This window comes from Pristis pectinata, chromosome 14 (assembly GCF_009764475.1).
Source record: "Pristis pectinata isolate sPriPec2 chromosome 14, sPriPec2.1.pri, whole genome shotgun sequence".
NCBI lineage: Eukaryota > Metazoa > Chordata > Chondrichthyes > Rhinopristiformes > Pristidae > Pristis > Pristis pectinata.
The window spans coordinates 33,489,907-33,510,786 of NC_067418.1; the positions used below are offsets into that span (position 1 = coordinate 33,489,907).

A 20,880-nucleotide genomic window follows, 5' to 3' on the forward strand; every position below is an offset into this window, starting at 1 on the left:
CTTCAGTCAGTGATGAAATGACAGTCAGCTTATGTGTGGCAGAGTTATTTGCAATTTCATTGTGAGCAGTCTTTGGCTGTGGGAGATGCCACTTAGTTCCATCAGGTCCCCTGTACACCTATGAATTTCTACTTTACCAGCACATCACCATCCTCTATTCTCTAACAAGGGCTGAGAAACACACATCTGTGAGGTATTCACAGGGTGCAAGGGATCAGGTAAAGGTAACAATGAGACGCATGCCCCATTTTGTATAAGAATAGCGAGTGTTAGGGTGGATGAATAAATGAGGATGTGATGACTGCTGTTGTACGCTGAGTGGAGGTAGGAAATGATGTGATGGGGAGGACTTGAAGTGTGATACAGGGAGAAAAGGGTGCTTACAGGGGAAGATGTAGTTGAACCAGAAAATGTGTTTACTTTTCCTGACCTGGTTTGGTTATTAAACTACTTTCCATTTCTCAGTATTCAGTGAGATTTCCTGGATTCCTAAAGAACTCAAGTGCATATCAGTGAATAGGGTAATTGTCCATTACCTGAATTTATTCAAGTCCACACAAATTCCTCTGTAGGTCATCCTATTGCAGTCCAGTGTTGGCAGTTCAGTACCTCCAGTCCAGAAGGGAGTTTGTTCAGTAGATCTGTGATCAAGTTTATATTCTAGGTGTGGTTCTTTGATGACTGCCTTCTCCATGCTTCTGTTGTGCTAGGACGTGTACCTGGCAGCTTTTGAGCTATTTCCCAAGTGAGCCAACTAGATTTGATATGGGCAGCCTTGTTATTTTTTTGTGCGGGAGTGGAGATGAATTCATGACAAATTTGTCATGTTAATCAGAAGCAGTGATATTTAAGGAATATTGGGGCAATTACTGATAGAAAACATGGTCAGGTAAATGTGGCAATGGATAAATGTTCTGGAATTTGGGGATCAGGAAGTACTTGGTTAGAACATTCCTTCAGGAGATTAAATGAGTAAACTCCATGGACCAAAGAGATTGTACTCTTGTGGAAGGAGTGAGCATGAGGTATTTTTTCCTTGCTCCATTCTTTTGTTTTATTGTAGCAGGTGTGTGTGTATTTGCCCTGTCTGTGTAGCAATACTGGAATTGTGTTTGGAAAACTGTCCACAATTCACTGTTCCCAAACCTGTGTTGACTGTGATTTTTCTGAACATGTACAAGCTACTGTTTCTCATGGGTGGAAACAAGGTACAAGTTCATTATGAAAACCCTCAGCTTGCCCCATTTACCTGTCCCACACACCAGCTGGAATTTCCTGGGCCAGAGATATACTTCAAATAGGCTTCCTTTTGAATGCTAGCCTCTTATCGGGAAGTTATCTTAGGCAGTGGGAGGAAAAGCAGCACATTTTAGGAAATTCCTCCAGAGCTACTGAGATAGTGACCCCCAAATTAATTGAAGAGGAATTTCTAATCATTCCAAAGAATCAAATTCTGAGGGTCACACGGGTATAGTGGGGAAGGGTACAGGAAAGGTCCAATCAGTTGTATGCCAAGAACGTATTAAACCTCCTTGCTCAGCATAGTTAAGGTGAATGACAATCAAAACAAAAAACAACTCTGGATGGTGGAAATCTGAAATAAAAACAGGTGGTGCAGGAAACGCTCCACAGGTCAGACAGCACCTGTATAAAGTGAGAGTTAACTCTTCAGTTCCATTGAAGGGTCTTTGACCTGAAATGCTCATTCTTTTTCTCTTTCTACAGATGCTGTCTGACCTGAGTGTTTCCCGTATTTTCTGTTTTTATTTCTGGTTAATTTGAAGACAATGAGAATGAATGTAAAGTGTTCTATTTCCATTGTTTGCAGCTAATTACAAAAGATTTACTCACTCTTGGATGGAATGTACAGCCAGATCTCTCTTGGGAGCAAATTGTGGCAGTAAAATTAAATATCGGGAGACCAGCTTGGAACCAGCAGAATGACTCACTGGCTGTCCTACCTCTAAACATCTCTGAATGTATAGAATAAAGGAGGAAAATCTGCTCCAGGGAAATACTTAAAAACATGTTACCCCATGTTGTTGGTTCTTTGCATTTGAAAATACAAATTTACAGTGTTTAGTATATAAATGAGCCACGTGGGAGTGAATTAATGACTAAAAATTTGGGCAGCATCTGTTTGGCCGTGATTAGAGAACAGGAAGTGCCACTTCCCACCTTCTTCAGAACTTCCTGTTTCACTTTGAAAGCTGTTTCAGTGATAAACTTGCATTGGACTAGAGAATTTGTGAATTGAAAGCCTAAGTTATAAAAGTAACCTCCATCATTTACATGGTTTATATTGTAGAAGTATTTATCGAGTTAACATTCTGTTTTTATGTTGTCCAAGTTTAGCCCAACTACCAAGCATATTTTCTGATCAGTGGAAAACCAGCTGGTGGCTGATTTACAGTGGGGTTTTATTTTTGTATGCTCTAAATTGGGCAGCCCAAGCAATACTTAAATGGATGTCCTTAAGCTTTTCTCTTAAAAAGAAATCCCACAATGGCTTGATGCAAAGAGACGTGTAGCTTGTTTACTTCACACACTCAAATACAATTTATTTTTCATTAGAGCAACCTAGTAGCTGTTCCAAGAATGATGACACATCATGTGCTTTTGGTTTTATTGCCCCCTTCCTATCTTGGTCCTGTGATTTATGTCCCATTGTATTTTTTTTTGTATATCTTCTGCCTCGCTCTTATTATCCTGGTGATCTTTAGAAGGTAGAGAATGCATTGGATTATGGAACTTCAGTGAGGATACATGATGTTAGCATACAGGAAGGTAATGTGGTAAAGTATATAGTGCTTTGTGGTAGGGAGAAGGATGTAATAGAGGTGTCTAATAAGGGGTGGAGGTGCGTATTCATTCCTGAAAGTGTACTGGAAGAGTGGTCCTTTGAAATGTACAGAATGAAGGAGAATGTCTCTTAACTCCATTGCAACTTTGAAGGATTGTAAATCTAAAGTCTGATGATAATTAAAACCTGGAGACGTTTCTAGCTAGGACACCAGATGGAACACATTGTTTTGCCTTTGAAGCGAATAATCAGCAATCCACAAATCATAGTAAATGCTTACATCCACAGATGCTGAGATTGAGCGATGATTTTCAAGTGAACACCATGTGGAAATGAGGCTCAACACTGGTGCTATCCTGCTCAATCACCAGCAAATGCTTTGTGCTGTTGAGGAAATAGTGCTGCTCCCCACCTGGGAAGGGGAAGGGGTTGAGGGAGGGAGGGAGGGGGGGAACGTGATTGAATTGAGGAAGGTATGAAGCATTATTTTACCAATCAGTTCATTAATATTATTTACCAGTAATCCATCAAAACAAAATAATTACAGATCTAGGACAGGACGCCCCACCTAGCCCACCAGTTTTTCTCAACTGGGATAGCTCAGTGGGATCCCCTGCCTGTCCTCTGCCATTTTCAAGGCAACGTGCAGTACAGGTGGTCTAATGGTCATATTTTAAAGAATTAATTTTTGTGGTGAAACAGCAGAATGGAATGAGGCGGAGCCAAGTACATTGTTTAAATATTGTCTTCAGTTGGCTTGTTGGTAGCGTGACTCTTACTGATCACATCTTAGAGTCATAGAGCTTATACAGCATGGAAACAGGCCCTTCAGCCCAACCCATTGGTGCCAAATCAAGTTGCCTAACTGAACTAGTACCATTTGCCTGTGCTGGCCCATTTCCCTCTGAATCTTTCCTACCCACGTACCTGTCCCAATGTCTCTTAAATGTTGTAATTATACCTGCCTCTACAACTTCCTCTGGCAACTTATTCCATACACCCACCACTCACTCTGTGAAACATTTTCCCCTCAGATCCCTTTTAAATTTTTCCCCTCTCACTTTTACCTTTGCCCTCTAGTTTTGGACTCTTCTACCCTGAGGAAAAGACTGTGACCAAGCACCTTATCTATGCCCTTCACAATTTTATAATCCTCTATATGGTCACCCCTCAGCCTCCTACACTCCTGGGTAGAAAAGTCCTAGCCTATCTTGCCTATATTTATAATCTAAACCTTCCAGTCCCGGTAATATCCTCATAAATCTTTTTTATTTCTTACCCCCTCTAGTTTAATAACATCCTTCCTATAGCAGGACAGCTAGAATTGTCCGCAGTACACCAAATGTGGCCTTACCGACATCTTGTACAACCATTACATGAGATCGCAACTCCTGTTCTCAATATCCTGGCCAATGAAAGCAAGCGTCCCAAACACTTTCACTACCCCGTCTACCTGTGTCATCACTTTCAAGGAATTATCTGCTTGTACCCCCAGGTCTCTCTGTTAATTGACTAAATAAGAACTAACACAATTCTCAACTGGGTCAGTGGTAGATGGCCAAAATTAGATTTTTAAGAAATTAAGGCTAAGTAAGAGGTGGGGCTGGCTATTGGCTAGCAACGTTCATTCTTCTGATACTTTCTAGTGCCCACTGCCAGAAACTGTGAAGCTCTAAGCATCCTAGAAGGATGAGATAAGATCCCAAGCTGAAGTTCACAAACTTGAGCCTGGTTGCTTATTGGGTTCCTTCATAAAGTCCCCCAGCTTTGCTCTGACCCATTTGTTTACTCATTAGCAAGCTACTTACCAGTACTCGCAGGTTTCTGAGCAGTTCATCCAGCTAGTGAAGGTGGACAGGATTGGTCCATTCACCACTTATCCAGGTGAACGTTGAAAATTGCCCCACTGTGTTACAGAAGTAAAATTCCAAATATGTATTAAATTTCTTTGTGCATTTCATTTATCCTATGGGATAAATCAGGAATCCGGAGGCTTTTTGATATAACTGAGAAGTTTCTATCCATTAGGGCCCAGATATGACTGGGAGTGAGATGCAAGGAAATAATGTACCAGAAGGTTCAGATAGTATTATAAAACACAAGAAGCGAAGAATTTGGTGTAGGTATATCAAAATTATCATTTTATATTAAGGTTTTTGTTACTATGAAACTAGAACCATTATCATTAACAATGTCTCTTGAATATTAATTCAAAAACTTACATTAGTGGCTTCTATCGGTGCAGTCACTAATCTGTCAAACTTCACATTGGAAATGAATTGGAAAACTGAGTGCAAAATTTGGGTGCAAAGCAAGAAATGCTGGAATTACAAAGAACAGTCGGCACCTGAAAAGTTGGCTTTGTAATTTGATTGAACACCCTTAATGAAAATGAATGGTTTTATCTGATGGAAATGCTGCATCCAAAATAAGGTTTTCACAAGCTGAGTTGTTGCATATTTCCATCCATTTGTTTTTAGTCTCTTCCCTGCATACCTTCCACATATTAGTGTGAACTCACCTAAGAAGTTTTAACTTTGGTGCTAATCTGGCAAATTCAGACACCATGGAAGTAGTTTGATCTTTTGGAGATGATTAAAACAAATGACTGATGTTGGATTGTCCTCTGTTATGTACCTCCCTCAATTTTATTGCCAAGGACCTCGACGAAAAGGACAATAAGGAAAAGTATTTAAAGGGCTGTTGATCCAACATTCCCTACTTTACACTGCACTTTATAGAAGTTAAATAATGCTGCATAAGAGCAGTTTAAGGAAAAGAAATTGGGCTGTAAGAGATTCCACGTGCTGAAGACGTAAAGAGTTAGAATTAGGTAAGGTGTGCAGTCGGTTACAGTTAACCTACTATACTGTCCCAGAGATATCCCTTGGTGTCACTGCACATTCAGAAAATCCAAATGTCTCATTCCTGAGATGCTTGAATAGGTTTTATGTGCTTATTGTAAATATATTTTGTCAGTGCTCATATGATAAGCAGTCATGTGCTCTGGTGTAGTACCAGCAGTTTATAAGGATTTGTAGTATGGCGATTCTTGTCCAGCAACAGATTAAAAAATCACACTAAATTCATTTAGTGTTGAATTGTGAAAATTCAGAACCCTTATTCATTTGAATTGAGATAAAGGAAAAAATATATAGCTGGTCTCAACAGCACCGATACTGGAAAGGGTAGCATCTGTGCTGCATCTGATGTTAGACCTTGTTCTGCAGTGCTTATCATATCTAACAATGACTCTTTAGCTCATTCAGCTTCATCACACCAGGTCTTGCTTTTACTGTCCAGCTCTTACATCATGGTTTACCTATGTGCCTGGTGCCAGTCTTTCAGAAGGTTAAAATACATCCACACACACTCGTGGAACCATTAATGCTGTGCCCAGAACACTCTACGCAAAAAAGATGCATTTCACTGTGTTTCAATGTACAAGTGACTAATTAAGATATCTTATCTAAAGGAGCAAGTTAAACATAATTCACAAGAACAGAATCTGGTTGAACTTACTTTTTATTACATTTAGTAACATGTTGTTATGTGTATAAGAATTTAATTTATTAAAAAAAAATCTAATCCATACTGGCAGCATTTACGTAACTCTAATTTGTTTGTGTTTCCAGAGTAAAGGGTATACTCTGGATGTTGGTTGACCGCTTTGTTTTGTTAGTTTGCATATTTAGGCTGCTGCTTTTGTTTGCCAACCTTTTGCAGTTCGATTGAAGTCCTTAAGTTCGTCATCATCAATAGCTTTGCGATGCAACCCTGATTCAATCAATATGCTACCAATCCTCTTCAATGGACCTTTAGCTGCTGCTTTTAACTTTCTGGCATCAAATCGAGGCCTAAAAAGTAGAAGAGGCAGACGGCAATTGAACCATGTTTTCTGTTGTGTTTGTCCGGATTTCTCCAAACCTGATTCCTGTTGGTCTGGTCTACTTGCCTCTGTCAAATGCTCTTTCCATGCAAACATTTGATACAGCATCGCATCCCACATCTTATTAGCTCGTGATCCCTTTGCCTTTTGAGACTCTTGTTTCCCATCTTCTGCCTTGCTTTGATTCTGCTTTTGCATTTCTGACTCCAGCAGTTCCGGCTCTGGTTCTGGCTCTGGAAATTTTGGTGGCTCTTCTTCCACCACCATATGTTTCTTGAGACGAGTCCAACCACTTATCTTGCTTCTCGGAGGTTTAATCCTATCAGCAGATTTCAGTTGAGGTGCTGCTTTTGGAAATGATTTTACTTCTTCATGGTTAGTTGTCTCAGCAACAGAGTTAGATGGCCTGGGTTCAGGTCCCACTCTATTTTTCTCTATGGTAGTCATCACTATATGGTGAATTTCCACATTGGTACTGGCAGTGCCAAATGTAAGAGCATCGTTTTGCATGGCTGAGACATCGGAAGCCTTTTTTGTGAAGCTGTCTTGAGGCACGTCATGTGTAAAGGTCTCTTCTCTTGGAATTTCAAAGTTTGGAGTCTTGACCCTCGGAGGCTCGTAGGTGGGAGTCTTCGTCCTCAGAGGCTCATAGGTGGGAGTCTTCGTCCTCGGAGGCTCGTAGGTGGGAGTCTTGACCGTCGGAGGCTCGTAGGTGGGAGTCTTGACCCTCGGAGGCTCGTAGGTGGGAGTCTTCGTCCTCGGAGGTTCGTAGGTGGGAGTCTTCGTCCTCGGAGGCTCGTAGGTGGGAGTCTTCGTCCTCGGAGGCTCGAAGGTGGGAGTCTTCACCTTCGGAGGCTCGTAGGTAGGAGTCTTCGTCCTTGGAGGCTCGTAGGTGGGAGTCTTTGCTCTGTTGGTTTCAAACACATGTCCTGTAGCACCTGTCACAGCCATGTCAGGGCCATTGGTCTCATATAGCTTAGTAATGTGAGTTTCAGGAACAGGCCTTGTGGGTTTAATAGATTCAACTTTGGAAATGTTTGCACTGGTAATCTCTGTGCCAGGCTGTATATAAATGCTTGGGGAAAACCGCGGTGGTATTGCAAGCATTGGCGATTGTTGTCTTTTGCTACCTGGTTGAACCGTTGAAACGAAGAACGTCTTTACAGGAACCATGGGCTGCAATAGTTGACCAGGGACCTGCTTCTGAGGTTCAGCTGGTGCCTGTGGCCTACTTATTTGTGTCTTAGGGAGAATCTCTATTTTGCCCTTGTAAAATGTTTTACGAATAGGATATAGACTTATGCCATGCGTTGGGGTTATCGTTGTTAGATATTGTCTGAGAGGCGGCAAAGGAGCCATTGGGGATTGAGGAGTTCGAGTCCGGTGTTCACACTGCTCTGGATCAGGACTAGTCTCGCTAACAGGAGACAGGCAAGCCCGGAAGGGTTTAGATGGGTACGAGTGGGGCTTATCTGATGCATCCTCAGGTCGTAACGATATTTCTGCAACTTGCCGTTTTGCAATCCGCTTCAAGATTTTTTGTAACCTGGCGTTGTCTTTGTTGGGCTTTGGTGCCAGAGGTGGAGGTGGCGTGGGCCGCGGAGAAACACAGTGTTGCATAGCCATTAACATTTTAATTCCCTGAAACACAATGAAAGAAAACTTAATTCCATTGTGATTTGACATCACACACTGCCAATTCAGTTCAATTTCTCAGAAGAAGAATCTCTTGCTGGATCCTTTCCATTAACCTGTGATCTAATTGACAGGACAGACTCGAGGCTGAATGGCCAATCCTGTTTGCGTGTTGGCTACAGCAGAGACGTCTGCCCTTCTCAACACACAAGGCAATAAAGTGCTGATTATCCCAATTGTACACATCCACAACATAATGAGTAAGAAAAGAACATGAGGAGTAGAACCAGGGAGAGGCCTTTCGGTTCCTCACACCTACTGTGTAACCTCAGTGCCACTCTCCTGCACCTAGCCCATTCCCTTGATTCCCTTAATATCCAAAAATTGTATTGATTTCTGTCTTGAATTTACTCAATGACTGTGCTTCCACAACCCATTTGGATAGAGAATTCTAGAGGCACACTACCCTCTTGATGAAGAATTTTTTTTTTATCTCAGCTCTGCATGGCCTTACTTTAAGAATGTAATCCTGGTTCTGGACATCCCAGCCAGGGGAAGCATCAACCCTGTCAAGTTCCAGAAAAGTGAAATTACCTCTTATTAAACTAAGAGAAAAGAAGCCCTATCACAGGACAAACCCCCACCCAGCAACCAATCAGATGAACATGTGTTGCTTTCCCTCTATTGCAAATAAATTCCTCTTTTTTTTTTATGGAGACCAAACGCGTACACAACGTTCCAGGTTTCACAACGTAAGGCCATTTACAGCTTTGGGAAGATATCTTTATTCTTGCATTTGAATCCCCATGCAATAAAGACCAGTATACTATTTGCATTTCTACTTGCTTACTGTACCTGCACATTAACCTTCAGAAATTGTTGTACTGAACACCAACATGTTTCAATCTTATATGATTTTTAAAAAATCTGCATTTCTCTATTTTTTCCAAGGTGGATGTCATCCCTTTTTCCATATTATATTCCGACTGCTATATCATCAACCATTCATTTAGTTGGTCTGGATCCTCTCTGCATCCTCCCGCTGTCACTCAGCTTGGTATCATCAACAAACCTGGATATTTTACACAATCCCCTCATCCAAATTATTGATATAGATTGTGAACAGCCAGGGCACCAACACCAATCCTTGTGTTACCCCACATTTCACAGCCTCCCAACCCGGAAATGACTGGTATATTCTTATTTGCTTCCTGTGCATCAATCAATCCTCAAATTACATCAAAATATTTCCTCTAATCCCCTGTAAAGTTTTGCTTAAAAACCTCTTGTGTGGATGATGAATCAGTGTTACTGCAGCCAAATCATGATGTTGATCAACACACAGGTAGTACAGTATCAGGGAGGGGAAAGGGCTGTGACTGATTAGCCCTAACTTACTGTTGACTGATCGTGGCATTCCATTAGCTATGGCAATGGAAGAGTCCACACTCCAATTATTCTGCTGCAATGGTAGGTTGTGTCATTATCAGGTTAATGAGAAAAGTACAGAATTGTGAGAAGAACAGGGTAGGAGATTTGGAATGTGCTATAGAATCAGGCATGGGCTGAATGGCCTCACTGTATACTGCAAATGACTGTGATTCTATTTTGGTTGTTAGTGGCCACATTTTTACAGCACCATCGGTAATTTGTGTGTCAAAATACTACCTGGGCTGAAGCCGAAAATGTTAGTGAAGGAAAGGGTCTGTACTTTGGGTGTCTGCATACTTTGTAACTGTAAATTATAACAGAGCAAACATAAAGCTCAAATACACCAAGCAACTCCTGAAAGGGAAGAGGCTTGAAATGATGCAGCTGCTTAACCAACACTGGAGTCCTACAGCACTGGAGAAACCAAACACAAATTGGGTGACTGCTTTCTGGAGGGCCTGAGTGCAGTCTGCAAGCGTGACTCTGAACTCTTTGTTACTGCCACTTTACCTCTCCAGCCCGCTCCCATGCTGGCCTTCAGCTTGTGGTTACGGCAGTGCTATAACGAGGCCTAACTGAAACATGAGGAACAGCTCCTCATCTTCCATTCTGCCAATTCAATCACTCGCATGCTGGTTCCTGCCATTGTTGAGGATGGTATTGGTATTGGTTTATTATTGTCACTTGTACCGAGGTACAGTGGAAAAACTTGTCTTGCATACCGACCGTACAGGTCAATTCATTACACAGTGCAGTTACATTGGGTTAGTACAGAGTGCATTGATGTAGTACAGGTAAAAACAATAACAGTACAGGGTAAAATGTCACAGCTACAGAGAAACTGCAGTGCAATAAGGTGTGAGGTCACAACAAGGTAGATCGTGAAGTCCATCTCATCGTATAAGGGAACCGTTCAATAGTCTTTTCACAGTGGGATAGAATTTGTCCTTAAGTCTGGTGGTACGTGCCCTCAGGCTCCTGTATCTTCTATCTGATGGAAAAGAGAGAATGACCCGGGTGGGTGGGGTCTTTGATTAGAAGCTATTCTTGAAGACTCTTTCTATGATTAGGTATTTAATTGTCCGAACTCAATGTAGGATTCCACAAATTTAAGTAACTCACCTCGACGGCCTGTGTCCGAACTGGTCATCCATTTGTGATATTGGCTCAATTGTTTATCTCTCCATTAGCACAGCCTGATCCACTGGGCATGTCCAACATCTTGCAACTTTTATGTTCCTTTGTTTGTGCCTTCTTTCTCTCTCTCTAACCACCCTCATTTCATAGCTTTGTTTCATTTTCTCTCTTCTGCCAAACTACCCCCATTAACCCATTGACCAGCTGAGCTTTACAGTTTATCTCACTCCATCAGAGATACTCCCTTTGTCCTATCCATCCTCCCCTTCTTTGCACTTGTTTTCTCTCTTTCCCATTCCTGACGAAGAGTCTTCAATTTGAACTGTTAACTCTGTTTCTCTTTCCACAGATGCTGCCTGACCTGCTGAGTGTTTCCAGCATTTTCTGTTTTTATTTTAGATTTTCATCAGCTGAAATTGATTTTCATTTATAGAAACCCCCTCCTTGCAGTGTGTGGTGGTTGACAGTTTCTGAGCCAACTCTTACAGCATGACAACTGCCCGTTGATTTAATTTGCAGCACAAGCACAGTGCGTGTAAGGTTAGATATCAGCAGGAAGGATCATTACTTCTATCCTTCTGCCAGCGTCTCATAATTTAGAGGGCTAGTCCAGGCCATTATGCAGAGTCAGCCATTCTTGACCCTCCTTACTTCACTCCAGCGTTCAACTAGTATAAGATAACTCCACTATGCTCTCCAGAAAAAGCACAGGGTAATGTGCAAGTCAGCAGCATGCAATGCAACTAACTTTAATAGATAGAAGCTGCAGTAGCTTACTGTTTATGGGAACAGTGAAGTGTTTCTTGATGAGAATGCTGCCAGAAGTTAATGCTTCCCATGTTTGTGCAGTACCTTTCGTAGGATATTGATCCTGTTTGGGATAGAACACAACTATGTGCTGAGAAAGTGATTACAATTGAATAATTTGATAATGACAAATAACCACTTGTCCTCTTTTGGGTTGGCGTAGTGTTCAAGAAAGAAAATTTTTTTTTTTGCTGAACTTTTATATATCATTGGGTCTTGGCTAGCATTCCAAACATAAGGCAAGATTTCAGGGTCATGAAGAGGATGCAAAAGAAACTTCCCATTATAGTACAGTGGATGAAATACATCAGTTAGATGGCAAAATTAAAGCAGATAGAATTTGGCTAACACAATGGCACATCCAATGGAGTGCTTCCTCACAACTCCAGTGACCCTCCACTCCTGACCTTTGGTGCTGTCTATGTGGTGTTTGATTGTTCTCCCTGTTACTGCGTGGTATCCTCTGAGTGCTTGCGTTTCCTTCCCACACGGAAAACGTGCTACTGTAAATATGTCCCTAATGTGTGGGTGAGTGGTAGAATCTGGAAGTTAGTGGTGAGAATAAAGTGGCATTCGTGCTAAAGGGTGTGGATGGTTGATAAGACACAGGCTGAATGGCCTGTTTCCATGCTGTGTGACTCTGAGACTTGTTCAGTTTTTATGGAGAGATATTTTGGTATGAGAGACGAGATGCAGTAAGCAAGGGATACAGGTTTAAAACAATTATCAAAAGACCTAGAGAGTGTTGAGGGGAATTTTAATGCATCATCTGTAAATGTGCTAAAAGCAGATTCAACAATAACTTTGAACGATGATTATATACATGGAATGGAAAACTTTGCAGGGCTGTAGGAAAGGAATAGATGGGACTTAAAGCTCATCAAATGGAAGATGTTTATTGTAGAACAAGATCTCAAAAATCTCAGAGATGAATGAATGACCAGTTAATTTCTTCTGAGCTGCATTAGTTGAAGAATTCAACACCTTGTCTGTCACACACACCAGGGCAGTAGGTGGTGTTCCTTAGAGGCTGTAGTTACAGTACATAAATGGAACATGTTTTATTTTTGCATGTGGAATATTATATCCAACTTATGAGTGCCATCACTGAGATTTCGTTTCCAAAACAAAACAATGTTTCGGTGCTTGGCACAAGTATCACTCAAAATTGAATTGAAAAGAGTCATAATTCAAAACATGTACAATATACAATAATTTCCCTTTCTCTTGTTCTCAGCTGCAGTTGAAAATTGCCATAAGAATATTGAAGAACTGGAGTCAACAAATGGACCAAGAGCAGTTGAGCTTATTAATTTTAAATATTAATTTTTGTTTACCTATAAACTTGTTATTGTCACCTATATCATCATTGTTATGTCTTTCACCACTGATTCTGCAGTAGTTTAGAGAGCATATGTATCTGAAGAATAGAAACCATTCACTGAAAGGTTGTGTGGAGATGCATATCTAAGATGGGGACAAAATAGCCCTGGTTCAAGGACCACATCTTATTCCATTTCCTCTATCTTGCTGATCATTAGATAGTCAAGAAGACCCATTTATTGCTCCAATCTCTGCCCTAGACAGTAGAAATAACACATGTGCACACACACACACACACACACACACACACACACACACACACACACAGCACACTTTTGTAAGAGAGCCCCTATGTTGTTGATTCTTTTCCAACATTATATTTTAAAAATGTCTGTGGAGTAAAACCTTTTTATCCTGAATTTGTGCTGTTGTTATAAAGTAATGGATCTAAGCCATTGTTGTATCTCCTTGGAAATGGCCTCACCATTGAGCCCAAGTCCATTTTAATCTTACGATGTTAGATTGTATACTTTGTATTGACGCAGTTTGTCTTGGATGAATGCTGTACTTGCACCAGCGTGTCCATAAAAGTTGCTCACTTCCTTTGGTCCTCAGCATTGTTTGCAAAACCTCATCTACAATAGATATCATTTATCAAAAATCTGGAATATGCTTCAATCCACAATCTTTAGAAAACTTGATTAATGAATTTGTTGTTAACACTCTCCCATTCCCATTTGATATAGTTTTAAACAACTTGAGGATCTACATTGCTGTATACACAGCTGTGAAGCTTTTGCTTGGAATGAAGTGAGAATATTTGAAATTGGGTGACAAATTGACTAATGTAATTCTAAGAGCGATCTTGCAATTACCAGCATCAGAAGAGCAATAGTTGACCAGTGCTGATCAGCACTCCAGAGATTCCAAATGGGTTGCTGGTTATTTAGTAAATGAAGGAATATATTGTGATATGGCAAATCTGGCAAATAAAACATTGCTGACTATTGTGATAGAGCAATATGTGCATGTGATGTGCAAGCAAAAAGAATTGTTCTAAATTCCTAAGTCATTTACCTGGTTCCCTTCCACATTTCTGATCATATTAATGAAACTGTCTGCTGTTAATAATCACTATTCTTTCAATGTTATAAAATGTGCTGGGTTTCAATAAATAGCATACTACAATTATTACTCAATTTTGCCACAGCTTTCATCAGGCAAATGGTTTTGCTTTTGCAATAACATATATATGTTGTGCAATTTTGTGAAATTGCTTAAATTAAACAGCATTTAATAACTTTCAGCTCAATGTGTAAATAGAACAAAGTTACTGCCACAATTAGAATCAAATTGCTTTATATTGGACCTTCTCTCAACTACTGTACCTAGAAACCTATTCCATATATTTATTACTCTCTTTAAGAAGAGCCTCCTGATATCTGTTAAATCTGCCTTTCACTAATTTGAACCTCTACTACATTGTCTGACCATGTTCAACTTGAACAGTTGCTCCAGATTTAACCAATATATTTAGGATCAATACATATCAATCTCTTCTGAAGTCTCTTGGTTATCTTGCCAGTCTGAATCTTTAAAAAAAAATCTCCCGCCTTTTCTCATATTTCAGTCAGTGTTAGTCCAGATCTTCCATTGAAGCTTTTAAAATTCATTCCACTCTCATAGAAGAATACACAATGAGTGGTAAATGTTGAGCCAACCTTCCCAAGTCATGTTTAACAACTACCAACTTTTTTATTCCTTTATATAGAGCAGCACAATGAGGCTGCAGGTATTGCAGCTGTCTCATAACTCCAGAGAACCAGGTTCAATTTTGACCTCAGGTGCAACCTCAGTGGAGTTAGCTCATTCTCCCTGTGACCATGTGGTATTCCTCCAGACATCCTGGTTTCCTCCCACATCCCAATTACCCTTTGTGTAGGTGGGCAGTCGGAGAATCAGTAGAGTGGAATTGATAGGATTGCTCTGAGAGCAGGATAGACTCTGTGGGCTAAATGGCCTCCTTCCATGTCATATAGAAATATGATAAATTTAAGTGCAGTATGCTGAAGTTTGAATGACATACTTAGTACTGTAGATGGGAGCAGAAAGTTGTGAACGGGCATTGATTGATTGAATGAGTGTGACAAATGAAGTTCACTAGGAAAGTGTGAGGTTGTCCATATCAGACACAAACGGGAGTGAACAGAGTATTTTTCTAAATAGTAAAAGACTCAGAATTCTGAGGGAGTAGAGAGAGATAGGGGTTCAAGCACCAAAATCACAAAAAAACCATTACGAGAACATTTTAAAAGCCCGTCGTAATATTAAACATTATCTCAAGGAGACTGGACTACAATTGTAATATGCTGCTTAAACGCAATCATTTCTGGGTCCAGGAAGCCTTGAAGGTTTTATTGGCTTTGATGTATATTGGAGAGGGTGGGGGTAAAACTCTGGTTCATTACCTGGTTTAAATGTGTTAAATTATAGGAAAAGGCTTGCATGCTTTGGATATCGAAGATTAAAGTATGATATAATTGAGGTGCTTGAGGTTAGGTAGATGAGATGAAGAGAACCACTGGGAAAGTCCAGAACCATGGGTAATACCCTTAAATCAAAGCTTGATGTGCCAGGGATGAGTAGGAAACTGTTTGCTATGCACTTAAAATCAGAACACTCTTCAAAAGCCTAATGTAACCAAGTCAAGTGGGAAGTGTAAATTCTAAAATAGATTTGGTCATGATGTTACGGGACATGGAGCAAAAACAAGTTAATGAAGACGAAATAAAAATCACCCATTATCTAATCAACCGTTGGAACCTTTTCAAAGGGCTGAGTGGCTTTCCTTTGTTCCTGTCAGTTCTAAATTATAGCCATAGTATAACTCCACCTCAATGGAGGAAGGAGTTGTGCACTCTGAGTGCCAACAATTTGTTCATGCCATTTTCAGACCAGATTTAGGGCACACCCTGAGGGCCTACCAGAAGTCTGAAGCTTGTTCAAAATCGGCCTGGCCATCAAGAACAGTGATACGCTGCAGCCAACTGTGCAGCTTCCGAAGGCAGCTTATTGGTCACCACTGGGCTGGAGCCACAAATAACAGTCCCATTGCCTCCCTGCTCCACATAAGATTTTTGCCATATCCTTTAGTTATACCATCATGCCACAGACAACATCAGTGCATTCAGTAAGGTGGGGACAGGGAAACACTGCTTTGAAAAACACATTCTGGAGGCTTTGCTTTAACATTTACTTGCAATACATTATTCTATTTAATGTGAAACTGAGCTTGTTTTGTATACTACTGTCATGAACAAAAGTAAGATGTCTGTTTGAGAAGGAAATTGGATTTATTGTAGCTATTGATGGTTTTATTAAATGTAATGTTTGGCCTAATATGATGTTGTCCTTTCTTTCATTTACTATGAACACATTTCATTTTGCATAGAATGGAACTTAACATGCAGTCATATTACAGCTCCCCACAGTGTCACCCAATTGCGTATAGAGAACCAAAGAAATTATTGTAACAGGGAGGTTAGCCTCACCCTGTACATGTTCTCAAAAATGTTTAAAAGCAGCCGTACTAACTATCCATTCAGTCAGGTTGCTTGTCTAGTCCAAACTGGTTTGGAAAAGGAAATTTAATAACTCCACTACCCAGTAATATATTTGACCCCTGATATTTGAGTGACATCTTATGTACTAGCTATCCCATGCAATCTGAACAGCAGGCAAGACCATTGCTCTGAAGATTTTTTTAATTCCTTTGTTAACAGTTAGTAGTTCATTAGCAGAATTGCATGCTTACTGTGGTTACTCCTATCAGTTGGAGAAATTTACAGGGCATATAGCCCACTTTGCCTCTGACTCTTTGAAAGAATCCTTGTGACCCTGGTTTTGGCTTTATAACCTCAAGCTCATTGTCAGGTATTTCTGAGTCCCTTTGTATTTCCCCAATTCTGGATCTTTAGTGATGCTCTGAAGACTGACAATCCTTCTGCATCATATCCAAATTTCAAGTATGAATGTGGTAAATGAGTATCAGTAAACTGCTTGTAATGTGGGAAATGTTCTTGCCTCACCAGGTCCACTGCCAAGAAAGCGTCCACTTTCCTGGGGTGGATATGGAGGGCCTGTCTCACTGGCCAACCACTCCTGTGTCAAGCAGTGAGGTCCAGACGATAACTGGGCTATGGGCAGCAAGGTGTAGAGGCCCTGTCTGTAAAGTGCCTCTGATAATCTATGGTAGAAGGCAGAGCCAGGGAAGGAGCGCTAACAGCTGTGAATATTGAGGCATCTTAATGATTTTTAAAAAATATTTCTGATATTCAAATATTTAAAATACTAAACAGAGAAAAAAATAAAGTTTTTAAAGTGTAAATTAGTTACATAAATGTGTTTATAATGAAAAGCATTAAGCCAAACAAAACCTTCCCTTTTCCCTTCTAATCCACAGGTCTAGAATTCCCACTGAAATCAGTGGGGTCTTAGTCCTGAGTGGCAATTTTCCCAGCATAATACTGGGTAATCCCAGTAAAGCTGGGCACCACCATTGGACTCCACATGGGGTAGAGACTGAGCTCGGTGATGGAAGTGGCGCCATCTATCATTCAGTTGAAAGCATGTGCTACCATTAAGTGATTGAGCACACAGATAGAGGCATTTAAAAGGCTCTTAGATAGGCACATGAATGCGCAGAGAATGGAGGGATAGAGGCATTGTGTTGGCAGAAGGGATTCGTTTAGTTAGGTATTTAATTACTAGTTTAATTAGTTCAGCACAACATAGTGGGCTGCAGGGCCTGTTCCTGTGTTGTACTGTTCTATGCAAGTGCTGGCAGAAGGCAGAGGAATCATATCCAATATGATTTACATTTTTATTTGACCTAAACATTGGCACTTTCAAGTGGCACGCCCATTGTCAATGGAAAGGGGGATACATTTATCTCCAGCTCTTGGTGATAGAACACATGAAGTCCATAATTAACACAACATAGAAATGGAATTGTATCTGAGCCCTTCTGTTCTTGAACATTTTGTACACATCACAAGAAGAAGGAATATCAATCTAAACAATAAAATGGTAACTAATGAGTTTTGACATGAAGGCACTAAGTGGCATTGTCCTTTCCACCGCAGCTTGCAGGGTACAGATGGACCCCTATTAGTGAATTCTATGGAAAAACAAAAGCACCATTTGTGTTATCCAATAAAAAGGTAAGAGTCTGTTCTGGGAAATAAATGGTGACAGGTGCCCAAGTTATGGATTTGTGCTACAGTGTATTCTTTCTTTATATGAACATTTTGGTCCTGTACTGATAAAGCTGGATTGCCATGAACTTGCAAGGGTCAACTCTCCTTTTCTGGCTGGTGTACTGTGCTGAGGAGGACTCTTTATATTCCCAAAACCCAATATCAGCATCAATCACTTCCGGCACAGGAAAATCTCCCGTCTACCCTACAGTAGGACTCACTCGTTGCACCTAGATTGAGACTCCCTTTCGGTATGCCTTTTCTCACTTTCTACTCTCTTAGTGCCATTGCCATGTGAGTGCTGTACTGTAGGCTGTTCTGTGTGTTGCACATCCTTATGGGCAGAATTCAAACTGGGTAAACTGACTTCTGTCTAGAAAATGAGCATCATTTACACCTCCATAAACTAACGTGTATGCTGTGTTTTTAAAAAAAAGCCATGAATTATATTTAACAATTGATGCTCTATTGACCATATATATTATGCTGGAGTTAATCCATTTAAATTTCTTGTGCTGATTAAATACATTACAGTAATACAATCTTGTATTCTGTTACTACCTCTATGAGAATGTATTGCTGCTATGTTAAGAAATACTTACAATTTTTCAGCCTTTCCAAAGATAACCATGCATGTTTTCTCTTACCATTTGATTAGACTATTTTATAAATGTTATGGAGATGTACTCCCATTTGCCATTGGTAACTTCTGGACACAGAGGAAGTCTCTATCATTCAGTGGGAATCATGGTGCACCAAGTCATGCCTAAAAGTAAAGATGGAATTAATTATACTTGCATAATTCACAGGCATACCCTTAAATTGCCTCAAAGATAAAGAACATTTGCAGCAAATTTAATTTTTTTTAAATTTGCTGATGTTGGAAATCTGAAACTACAAAAGAAAATGCAGAAAGCATTCAGCGGGTCAGGTAGCATCTATGGAAGGAGAAATAGAGTAAATCTTTCAGGTCAAAAACCCTTTGTCAAAACTGGGAAATAGAAGATGCACACTGCTGACATAGAGTTTGACTAACCAGTGTAAAGAATAATGCAGGAATCATGCAAGAGAGATGCAGATTTGAGATGGGACTTCAAGTATAATATTGGGGCTCAAAAAATATTTTAACTTTTGATTAAACTTGTGTTGCATCTAACCCAGAGTCCCTGATCTTAATATTTGCATGCAATCTATTCCCCAGTGCTAATGTCCCATGCCATAATGGGTCAAAAATTCAATTGTTTTCGAGAAAAAAAGAGATTTTCCATTGTTAATTACATACATATAAATGCAGTCATACTAAATCCATCTACCATTTTAATAAAAGTTAAGTCTATTCAAATATCTAAAAGGGAGTTTCCTATCAAAAAAAAAATCAGCTTTAAGATTCTGAGAATCTGATGACTATCCAGAGAGTTTTATAACTGTTTTACGGCTATTATCTATCTGTTATATTGAAACCACATCACCACACTGCAGCATATTAAAGCATTACAAGAGGCTATCCAAAAAATACAAGGTATTGATTGTATTGAGTGCTTTTGGTAACCACAAATTAGTTTTTAAAAAATCATGCTGGAAATGCTAAGCAAGACGAGCAGCATGTGTGGAGGGAGAAACAGAGTTAACTTTTCATATTGATGACCTTTCTTCACAATTCTAATGGATGGGCATCAACCCAAAATGTTAATTCTGATTCTCTCTCCACAGATTCTGCCTGATCTACTGAATATTTTCATCACTGTTGGCCCTGGGTGAGGACACTGATGTCAATTTTCTTATCCTGCCAGTGGATTTGGATAACTGTGCAGTGGCAGAGTTCATGGTACCTCCCCAGTTCTCTGAGGTGCCGGCTGAAAATTGGCCATTTCTCCAAACTGTATGGAAGGGCAGGATCACTGTGAACAAAGACCCCAAGCCTTCTGCTGAGGTTTAATGTATCTATCTTAAGACAGCCTTTTCCTCAGACTGTCAAAGGCTGTGCTGGTGCACTGAAGGGGACGATGGATTTCATCATCAACGTCCGTCTTCAGTGGTGGCTCCCAAAATTGGGAAGTGATTCACATTTTCCAGGGTCTGATTATGGGCTCTTATTGCCATGGACAGCATTGTGCAGCACGAGAAGGTTGGTTATGTGCTGCACAATATGTCTTGTGCATCAGTAAAGGAATTGATGATGACTTCAGCCTCTAGACATCCACATAGTCAAGCTTGGTCTACCAGCCCCCAGTTGATGTGGCCTTGGTTCAGGGTTGGAGGCAACATAAGTTGAACAGTTCCCCATTTGTTCTGTAGATTAGCTCCTATTGTGGGGAGCTTGTTGAAGGTGATGTGCAGCACTGAAAGGAGAAGAATTGTTAAAGTATTGGGGTGATGGTGCAGCATTGCATGTCAAGGGGAAGAGGGAATTTTTTCATTAGGCCCTAGGTTGGGCTGAAACAGCTGCCCTAGGAAAATGAATACCAAGGCCTGTCTATGAGGCTTTAAGTGAAGTAATGGTGCGGAGGGTTCTGGTGAGGGAAAATTTAGAAACTTAGAGATAGGAAAAGGACAGTATCAAAATGGGTATTAGTAACCAGAGTCTGCCATAGAATATT

At 40.3% G+C, this 20,880-nt stretch overlaps 1 protein-coding gene across 7 annotated transcripts in view; it reads left to right on the forward strand.

Annotated features, from left to right (window-relative positions):
- The window catches only part of lsp1a (lymphocyte specific protein 1 a), a 215,809-nt gene extending 199,391 nt beyond the window's left edge, over positions 1-16,418 (forward strand). For all 7 annotated transcript variants that reach the window (XM_052029179.1, XM_052029175.1, XM_052029176.1 and 4 more), the window contains one exon: positions 12,940-16,418. The gene's annotated coding sequence lies outside the window, so the exon portion shown is untranslated. The remainder of the gene's footprint in view (positions 1-12,939) is intronic.
- Positions 16,419-20,880: the final 4,462 nt, after the last annotated feature.